This window comes from Peromyscus californicus, unplaced genomic scaffold (assembly GCF_007827085.1).
Source record: "Peromyscus californicus insignis strain IS unplaced genomic scaffold, ASM782708v3 Scaffold_17__1_contigs__length_78620276, whole genome shotgun sequence".
NCBI classification, from domain to species: Eukaryota; Metazoa; Chordata; class Mammalia; order Rodentia; family Cricetidae; genus Peromyscus; species Peromyscus californicus.
Genome location: NW_026294469.1, coordinates 51,284,217 through 51,291,859, shown reverse-complemented (window position 1 = coordinate 51,291,859; position 7,643 = coordinate 51,284,217). Strand labels below are relative to the sequence as shown.

Sequence of the window (7,643 nt, the reverse complement as noted above, 5' to 3'; positions counted from 1 at the left end):
AATAATAGTACACCAGGCTTGGCTTTTTAAATTTTTTTCTCCATATGTGTATAATTTTTACTCCATAAACAAAGCCTTTTGATATTCAGTAAATCCAAACTCATGGTGGGCCCTCCTGAACTGGTCCCCGAGGGTAGGCTCTTTGGCCCTGTTTTTTTTTTTTTTTTTTACACTTGGGTGTGCTCCAGGCTCAATGTCCTGGGGCCACCTGGGGGCAGCTCTGAGGTATGCCTGACCCCCAATTCTCCCTGGCCATGCTCCAGCGCCCTGCAAGGTTACCAATCCTCAGGACTGGCCAGCCCAGCAGATTAGTTACCCTGCAGTTCCTGCGCCTGAAAGCTGCTTCTTTTCCACTAACTGATCCTTTGAAGGACTAAATGCAAATGAGACAAGTACTCCTGTGGTACAAGTTACTCTGATCAAGATAATTCTGAACTGAATATACCTGTCTGGCTGCTGTCATTCAACTCTCGGCACACTGTGTTGTGGAAAGAATGGCCTTGACCTCCCCAGAAGACTTCAGGGGGTCTTGCGCCAGACCACATCTAATGCTGGTTGCTGCATGGGGTAGCTGGGGACCATATCTCTTCACATGAGCAGTTGACTCTCGCTAGAAAGACATGTTACTTTCACATCTATTGGTGTGTGACTTGAGTGATATCTCTTTTCACTTCAACCCCCGGATAACATCTGTAGGGGGCACATCGAAGATGCCACATGCTCTGTGTCTTCCTCAGAGAAATCCCAGGAAACCAGAATGTGGCTGGCTTCCTAGGTGGTTTCTATACCCTGGATCTTCCCAGCAAGCTCGCAGAGAGAAACAGACTTCCTCAAGTCTTATGATGCAACAGAATGAAGGTGGTGAGGGTGAACCTGGTGGTGGGGCTCCCCTGCACCCTCAGTGGGAGTGGACAGGGCAGTGCAGTTAAAATCTGTCCTCTGGTCTGTCTGGTTGCTTGAGGTTTTCCTTTCATTTTCATCCCAAAATGATTGCTGTGTGTGCTGAGGTTTCATGGTGAAAATATAATGAGAACCTTCATGAGGTTGGAATGAGAGCCAGGAAAGAGCATTGCTGGGTTTTTTCCCTGGGAAAGGGAGACCCTGGAGGCAGGAAATGAATCTGGCACCTCTGAGACCTTTGAGTCTTTGGATCTTAGTTTTACAGTTCTTTCTCAGTATGCCTTGTCTCATAATCACAGAGAAAGGGAATACGCACTGAGAAAAGGTCCCACAGAGTAATTGCTTAGAGTAAAAGCCTTGTCATCTTGTAAGTGGTACCAGGGGAGGAAGAGGAAGGTCAGGGTGAGGCCAAAAGGGGGAGCCTCAGTTTCTCTAGCAGCCATCAAAAGAAAACCAGATAAGTGTCAAATTGGTGCACTGTGGGTACCCAAACAACTAGGTAAAATTAAATCGTTGTTTGGGATTTGTGATGTTGAACAATTAGCTTGTCTGGAACTCTCTCGCCACAAGTTATTTTTCTCCTTTGGCCTCTGTGAAGATGTGCACAGGCTCACACACCCATACTCGCACTCTCCTCCTAATATACATATATGCACCTGCACTTGGAAATTTCCAATTATTTCCTCCTGTCTTAGTTAGGGTTCCTGGGCTGTGATAAACACCATCACCAAAAGCAACTCGGAGAGGAAAGCATTTATTTCAGCTGACACTTAGATCCCATTCTATCCCCGAGGGAAGTCGGGACAGGATCTCAACGTAGGAACTTGGAGATGGACAGAGAAGCAGAAGCCATGAAGGAAGGCCTGCTCAACTTGCTTTCTTACATGTCTCAGGACCACTTGTCTAGGGATGACACCACCACAGCGAGCTGGACCTGCCCACATCAATCATTAACCAAGAAAATGCCCCACAGGCCTGTCTATAGGCCAATCCGATGGAGGCATTCTCTCAATTGAGGTTCATCTTCCCAGATAACTCTAGCTTGTGTTAAACTGACAAGAAAATAACCAAGACGCCGCCCCCTCTCATTTCTTTATTGTTCTCAGATACCAACTTCACTTCATGTATTCCCCGTTTTTTTGTTTGTATGTTTGTTTAGAACATCCCATTGGAAACTCTGTTCTTCCTTTATTGGTGGGTTTTATCAACAGAGAACCCACCAGCCTGAGATGGCCTTGGCTGTATTTGGGGTACTGAGGTTCTCACTACACTTCATAGCTGTTATACAGTCACAGAACAGACAATGTCCCTGCACTCAGATTTCCTCAGTCTCTCCATATGTGTTTTTGACTTGCTTCCATGCTGTCCATGAAAAAGAGCAGTTTCTCTTGGAGAATGAGAAGAATGTGACTGTCCTCCCTGGACTGATATGCAAACTTAGAGACAGCAAATTATCCTTTTGTTTATCTTAGCGTTATTTTCCTGTTTTTTTCCCAAGTCATAAAAGCAGCCTGAAACAAAATTTTGGAGTCCTTAAAATAATGGAAAGAGAATATGAAAGTATCTATATTTTTTGAAGTCCTCATTGACACCCCCAAGGTCACTTACAAAACCTCATTCTTCTTGGCTTATTTGGCCCGGACACCCATCAAAGGGGTTACCAGCTGGGAAGGCCATTACTCATCTTTGATGTCAAAGAACAGTCTTTATCTGGGTAGCCTAAAAGGGACAAAAGCCGACCTGTACAGGGATGAGGTCCCCACTGTCAACTGTCTGGAAGGGGTAACCCAATTGTTGTCGTAGGGTCAAGGGGATTCAGCTTCTCTACCTACTAATACCTTCTCCAGGTGATGCTGTGACCAAGTCGGGTGGTGAATGGCAGCTGTAGCAATAAGGCCTCAGAAGGAAGTCATCTCTGCTGAGAGGACAGCTCCTTCCTACTCTGGAAGTCCCAACACCCCTTTTCTTTCCTGCTCCCCGTAAGAATCCCACTAGCTGGAGCCAATTGACATTTTCTGCTCAATGGAGAATGAGAAAAATGATTCCCCCCCTCAGAAGCAATAAATACATTTTACCACTTCCAGCCTATGGATCACATAGACCAAATCTTCCGGTGTCCTAGAATCCAAGACACATCCAGCCCTCCAGCCACTGTGGTTGTTGGAAGATGGATCAGAGCTGCCGCCAAGGTTTGTGCACTTTGCTAAAGTTCTGAAATGCACTTCTCAGCTGGGGACACTGGTTTTGAATTAATATGGTAGAGTGTCATATTTTGTTTCTTGAAATATTTATGTAATTACATAGCATGTACATAATATATATTATTGGCATTTAGAATATGCATTAGTCCCTGAGAATCCAGTATCCGGCACTAGCAGAACTGGAGTTGAGTAGAATGGAAGTGGTCAGGTATAGATAAGAAACCATGGGTAAAGAGGAGTCAGAGTTTAGGGGGCAAAAGAGGAGGAGAGGAAGTGTAGGGAGGAAGCCTTTCCATCTTCTTTTTTACATTTGACCTTTGAATTGTGTGACTGTACTATCCCTTCCAAAATTTTTAAGTGAAAACTCTGAATTAATCTCTCTCTCTCTCTCTCTCTCTCTCTCTCTCTCTCTCTCTCTCTCTCTCTCTCTCATTGAGTCTAGATATGTAAACTGGTAAGTTTTCCCAAAAGTTCAGAACATAATAACCAGTGACCACCCTAAATTTGAAAGCAGATAGTTTCCTTTGTTGGGGGTTCATATGCTCTCACTCATGAACAAAAAAAATAAGTAACGAAAATAGAATTAGGATTCATGGGAAGTTTTAGAGTCAAAGGCGCTCACAAACCAGCTCTCCTGCTCCTTTCTCTTTCAGATAAGAAAGTTCCAGTTCAGACATCACTGAGCTTTCCCAAGTCACCCTGTTCAAGGCAGAAGCATCGCTGGAACACTACGTGCCTGGCCCGAGGTCATTACCGTTTGGTCCTTGCTGCTCTGGCAGCATTACACATTGTCGGACTCCAAGGCTAGCCTCAAATGTGTGTAACTCTAAATCAGAGATCTTCTAGGGACAGCCAAGGCAAGGAACTGAAACTGTCTTACCCACAAGATGTAAAGAAAGTTTTGATAAAAGTGAATCTTAATATAGTATGTTGGAAAGGGACCATCTGTTCCCAATCTTTAGAAGAGAGGGAATGGGAATTTATGATACAATATGAAGCTTGAGATAAAGAGAGGAAATTCCTAATTTGTCTGGTTATAGACCAATATACCATCAAAGCAGACTGCTGTGGCTGTCTCTGGGCATGTAAAGAGACATTGCCATTCTTTGCTAGTAATTCATCCCAAACCATGTTTTAGTGAACAGATCCCTGTAATTTGGGGAGATCTTCAACTAAGGCACCAGTATCTCTCTGTTCTCTGCACGCTGCCTCTGTGGACTGGGTTTATATTTTCTACTCCTTGAAGGACAGTGGGGCCCTTACCCCACCATGTTCCCCAGGTGGTTGGAGCATAAAGCTCAGCCCAGTGCAGGTGTTGAGAAAGGCAGGGTCTATAACCACAATGCTTGTGTCTGTCCTCAGTCTGAGCTGTCACATTGGAAACATAAAACATGTAGAGCATGAGCATCTGCCTGACCAGCAGCAGACAGTGCAGGGGTTGGCAGATTGTTACCCTTCAAGAAACATGTCCTGTGGTTGATCAAAATGTTTCATATCTCCCCTGTGTCACACATTGATGCAGGTGTTGCAACACCTTGTCATAAGAAAAAAAACCCGGTTAACTGACATGTAGGAAGTGGGTGGCAGTGCTGTGTGACACTAGACCAGGTCTCCCAGGGCCTCCCACACATCCGCATGCATGTTCTTCCTCTTCCAGTTAAAAGTAAAGGCCTTGAGAACCTTCTGTCCTAAAGGACAGAAGATGATGGTACTGTAAGAGGGCAAGAACTCAGGGTTGACCTGTTCCTCAGAGAAGAGCCTCACTGACAAGCAACACACACCAGGGTGTCCACACTGGAGGCAAGTTAGCTACACTGAGCCATTAGCACTCAGTTCTGCAGGAAACTTTAGGGACAATGCCCGGGTGTTGTCCTCTTTAGAGGATCATAAACTGACGTTTCTTCCTATGCTCCAGGGTGGACACTGAAACCACTGCCATCTTCCATATGACGTCAGTCCTGGTGAAGTAGCGTGAGATAACCCATGCAGCTCAAAAAGGCTCTCCTCTGAATAAATGCTTGTTGAATAAATTAGTGACCTTCAGACTATGACCCTTATTGACACTGAAGGTTGTGATTAATTATGTTATGAATAATCTACCTTGCTTACTATATATTAAATATGCATTAAAATTAAGCCAGATATGTCTTTCCCTATGTATCATTTCTTATAAAACGTTTTGGCCAAGGATATTATTATTTAATTAGCATGAAACTCTGTGTGTGTGTGTGTGTGTGTGTGTGTGTGTGTGTGTGTGTGTTTGTTAGTTTGTTTGTGTGCACACACTGATACAAGATTAGCATATTAAGCTGAAAAGATCCCTTTCTTAGTGGTCAAATTTCTGATCCTTTGCCTTCCCACCACGTCTCAAGTAGCGGGTGTAGATGGGAGAGTAATTTGTTTTGGACTTGGTTGCCTCAGCCTCGTGACCTCACAATCATATGGCAGCCTCGTGGGAAACCCACACTTAGTCACTCTCTTTGATGCTCAGGCAGCTCACAAATCATGAAGCCTTTTTCAGCTTTGGCTTTAAGGCAGCTTCATTGAATGTTCAACATATGAATCACATGCTGGGTAATCATGATGGTTGTGCAATCGCTGGCCTAATCCCTTGAGGCTCCCCTTTTTCATGAAGGCTCTATTTCCTGAAGAAAGTCACATTTAAGTTCCTGTAGCACATATTTTTTTAAGACAAGTTTAAAGACATCCCTTCCTCAACACCCTCTCCTAATGATGGATAAGTGAACAATTGTTTTGAAATGGATGGTAAGTGGATGGATGGAAAGAAGATATAAATATGGGTGTATAGGTGGATGGTAGATGGATGGTCAATGGGTGGGTAGGTGGTGAATAAATGGATGGGTGAATGTATAGAGACATGATGGGGTGGGGCCAGCATACCCTTTAGTGTTAGGCAAGTGCTCCCATTGGTTCTGACTAGCTCTGTGACTGATCTCATTGTGGGTAGACAAATGTTATGTGAAGAGATGGATAGACAAATGGTTGGTACATGGGAGGGTGGAGAGATGGATGGAATCCAAATAAATGGTTGTTGGTGGATGGATGACTATATAGTTGAATTCTGGTCTCTTTTAGCTTTTGTATCTATTAATCTAAAAACATTTCATGATCCTTATGGGTCTTGTCTTAGTTAATTTACTATTGCTGTGAAGAGACATCATGACCAAAGCAACTTATAGAAGAAAGATTTTATTGGGGGTGTGCTTGCAGTTTCAGAGGGTTAGTCCATGGCCATCACGGTAGGAAACAGGACAGCAAGAAGGCCGGCATGGTGCTGGAGCAGTAGCTGAGAACTTAACATGTTGGGACAACTACTTAGCAGAAAGGGATAAGAGAGCTAACTGGGAAGAGAGTGGGTGTTTGAAACCTCAAAGCCCACTCCCAGTGACACACCTCCTCCAACGAGTCCATACTTCCTAATCCTTCCAAAATAATTCCACCAGCCAGGAACAAAGCATTTACATGTATTAGCCAATGGGAGTCATTCTTGGTCAAATCATCTCAGGCCCCTAGCGGTTATGTCTCAGAAGTTCAGAATTTAGAAAAGTGGCCCTCCAAATACCCAGCTAGGCTCCCCTGCCAACATTCCAAGATCCCTATTGAGAGGGTTCAATTATCTAGAAAAGAGCTAAAACCATTTAGATCATTTCTCATAAATATGGAACTATTAGGAAAAAAATTAAACTATGGAAGATCTTATGCAACAATTTGTCTTCTCTATTTAGAAAAAAAAAACAAACAAAGTTTCTACTTTGAAATCTAGTTTGGGTTTTATAACCATGTTGAGTTTGAGCTGATGTTTTCACAGAAAGTACCATTTTTCTTGATTATTTTCACTGTTTCATATCATAGGCATTTTGCTGGCCTTTCCATCATATAAACATTGTCTGCTTAACACCCTTTGTGACTGGTCTGTGATTGGTTTAGAGAGCATGTGCCTGCACTAAGCAAGCGGCAGCTGAGGTTAGAATGACATTTGCTCATGCAGGCAGCAAGCCCCGCCAGTTGGCAAGGATCCCCTCTGCAATAAAATACTAATATTAAAAAAAACCCAGCCTTTTTATCATCTGAGGTATTTGTAGCAGATTCTCTGAGTAACGTTCTTCACTCCCTTATTCATTCATGTTGTATGGAATACAGTGGATTCCATCTTCTCACAGCCCTGTGGGGAGACATTGTGGTGGCTTCCCTCCAGCAAGCCTTGGCAGGCTCCGGCTATACACTGCTACTTGATTAAGGATTTGGCGTGGAAGCTAAGGTAAGCCTTTTTATGGCTTGGTCCAAGATGGGATTCCTAATGAATGACATACTCCCCAAAGGATGTTTCCAGGGTAGCTGTTAAAGCATTTTTGAGGGGGTAGAAATTTCACATTTTGCCTACTTGCTTTATTCTGTAGATTTACAGAGTACTAACTACTCCAGGGCTTCCTGACCTGAGACTTCGGCCTCCTCGATGGGAGGGTGGTGAGGAGCACCGTGGTTCCCTGACAGCTAAGGAGAAGTGTTGTGATCGTTGAAGCA

General features: G+C 43.8%; 1 long non-coding RNA gene across 1 annotated transcript; it reads left to right on the top strand.

The window, feature by feature from the left end:
• Positions 1-220: 220 nt before the first annotated feature.
• On the top strand, positions 221-5,237 carry LOC128112478 (uncharacterized). Its single transcript, XR_008218993.1, has 2 exons — positions 221-3,089; positions 3,755-5,237. It is a non-coding gene; the product is annotated as an uncharacterized LOC128112478 (long non-coding RNA).
• Positions 5,238-7,643: the final 2,406 nt, after the last annotated feature.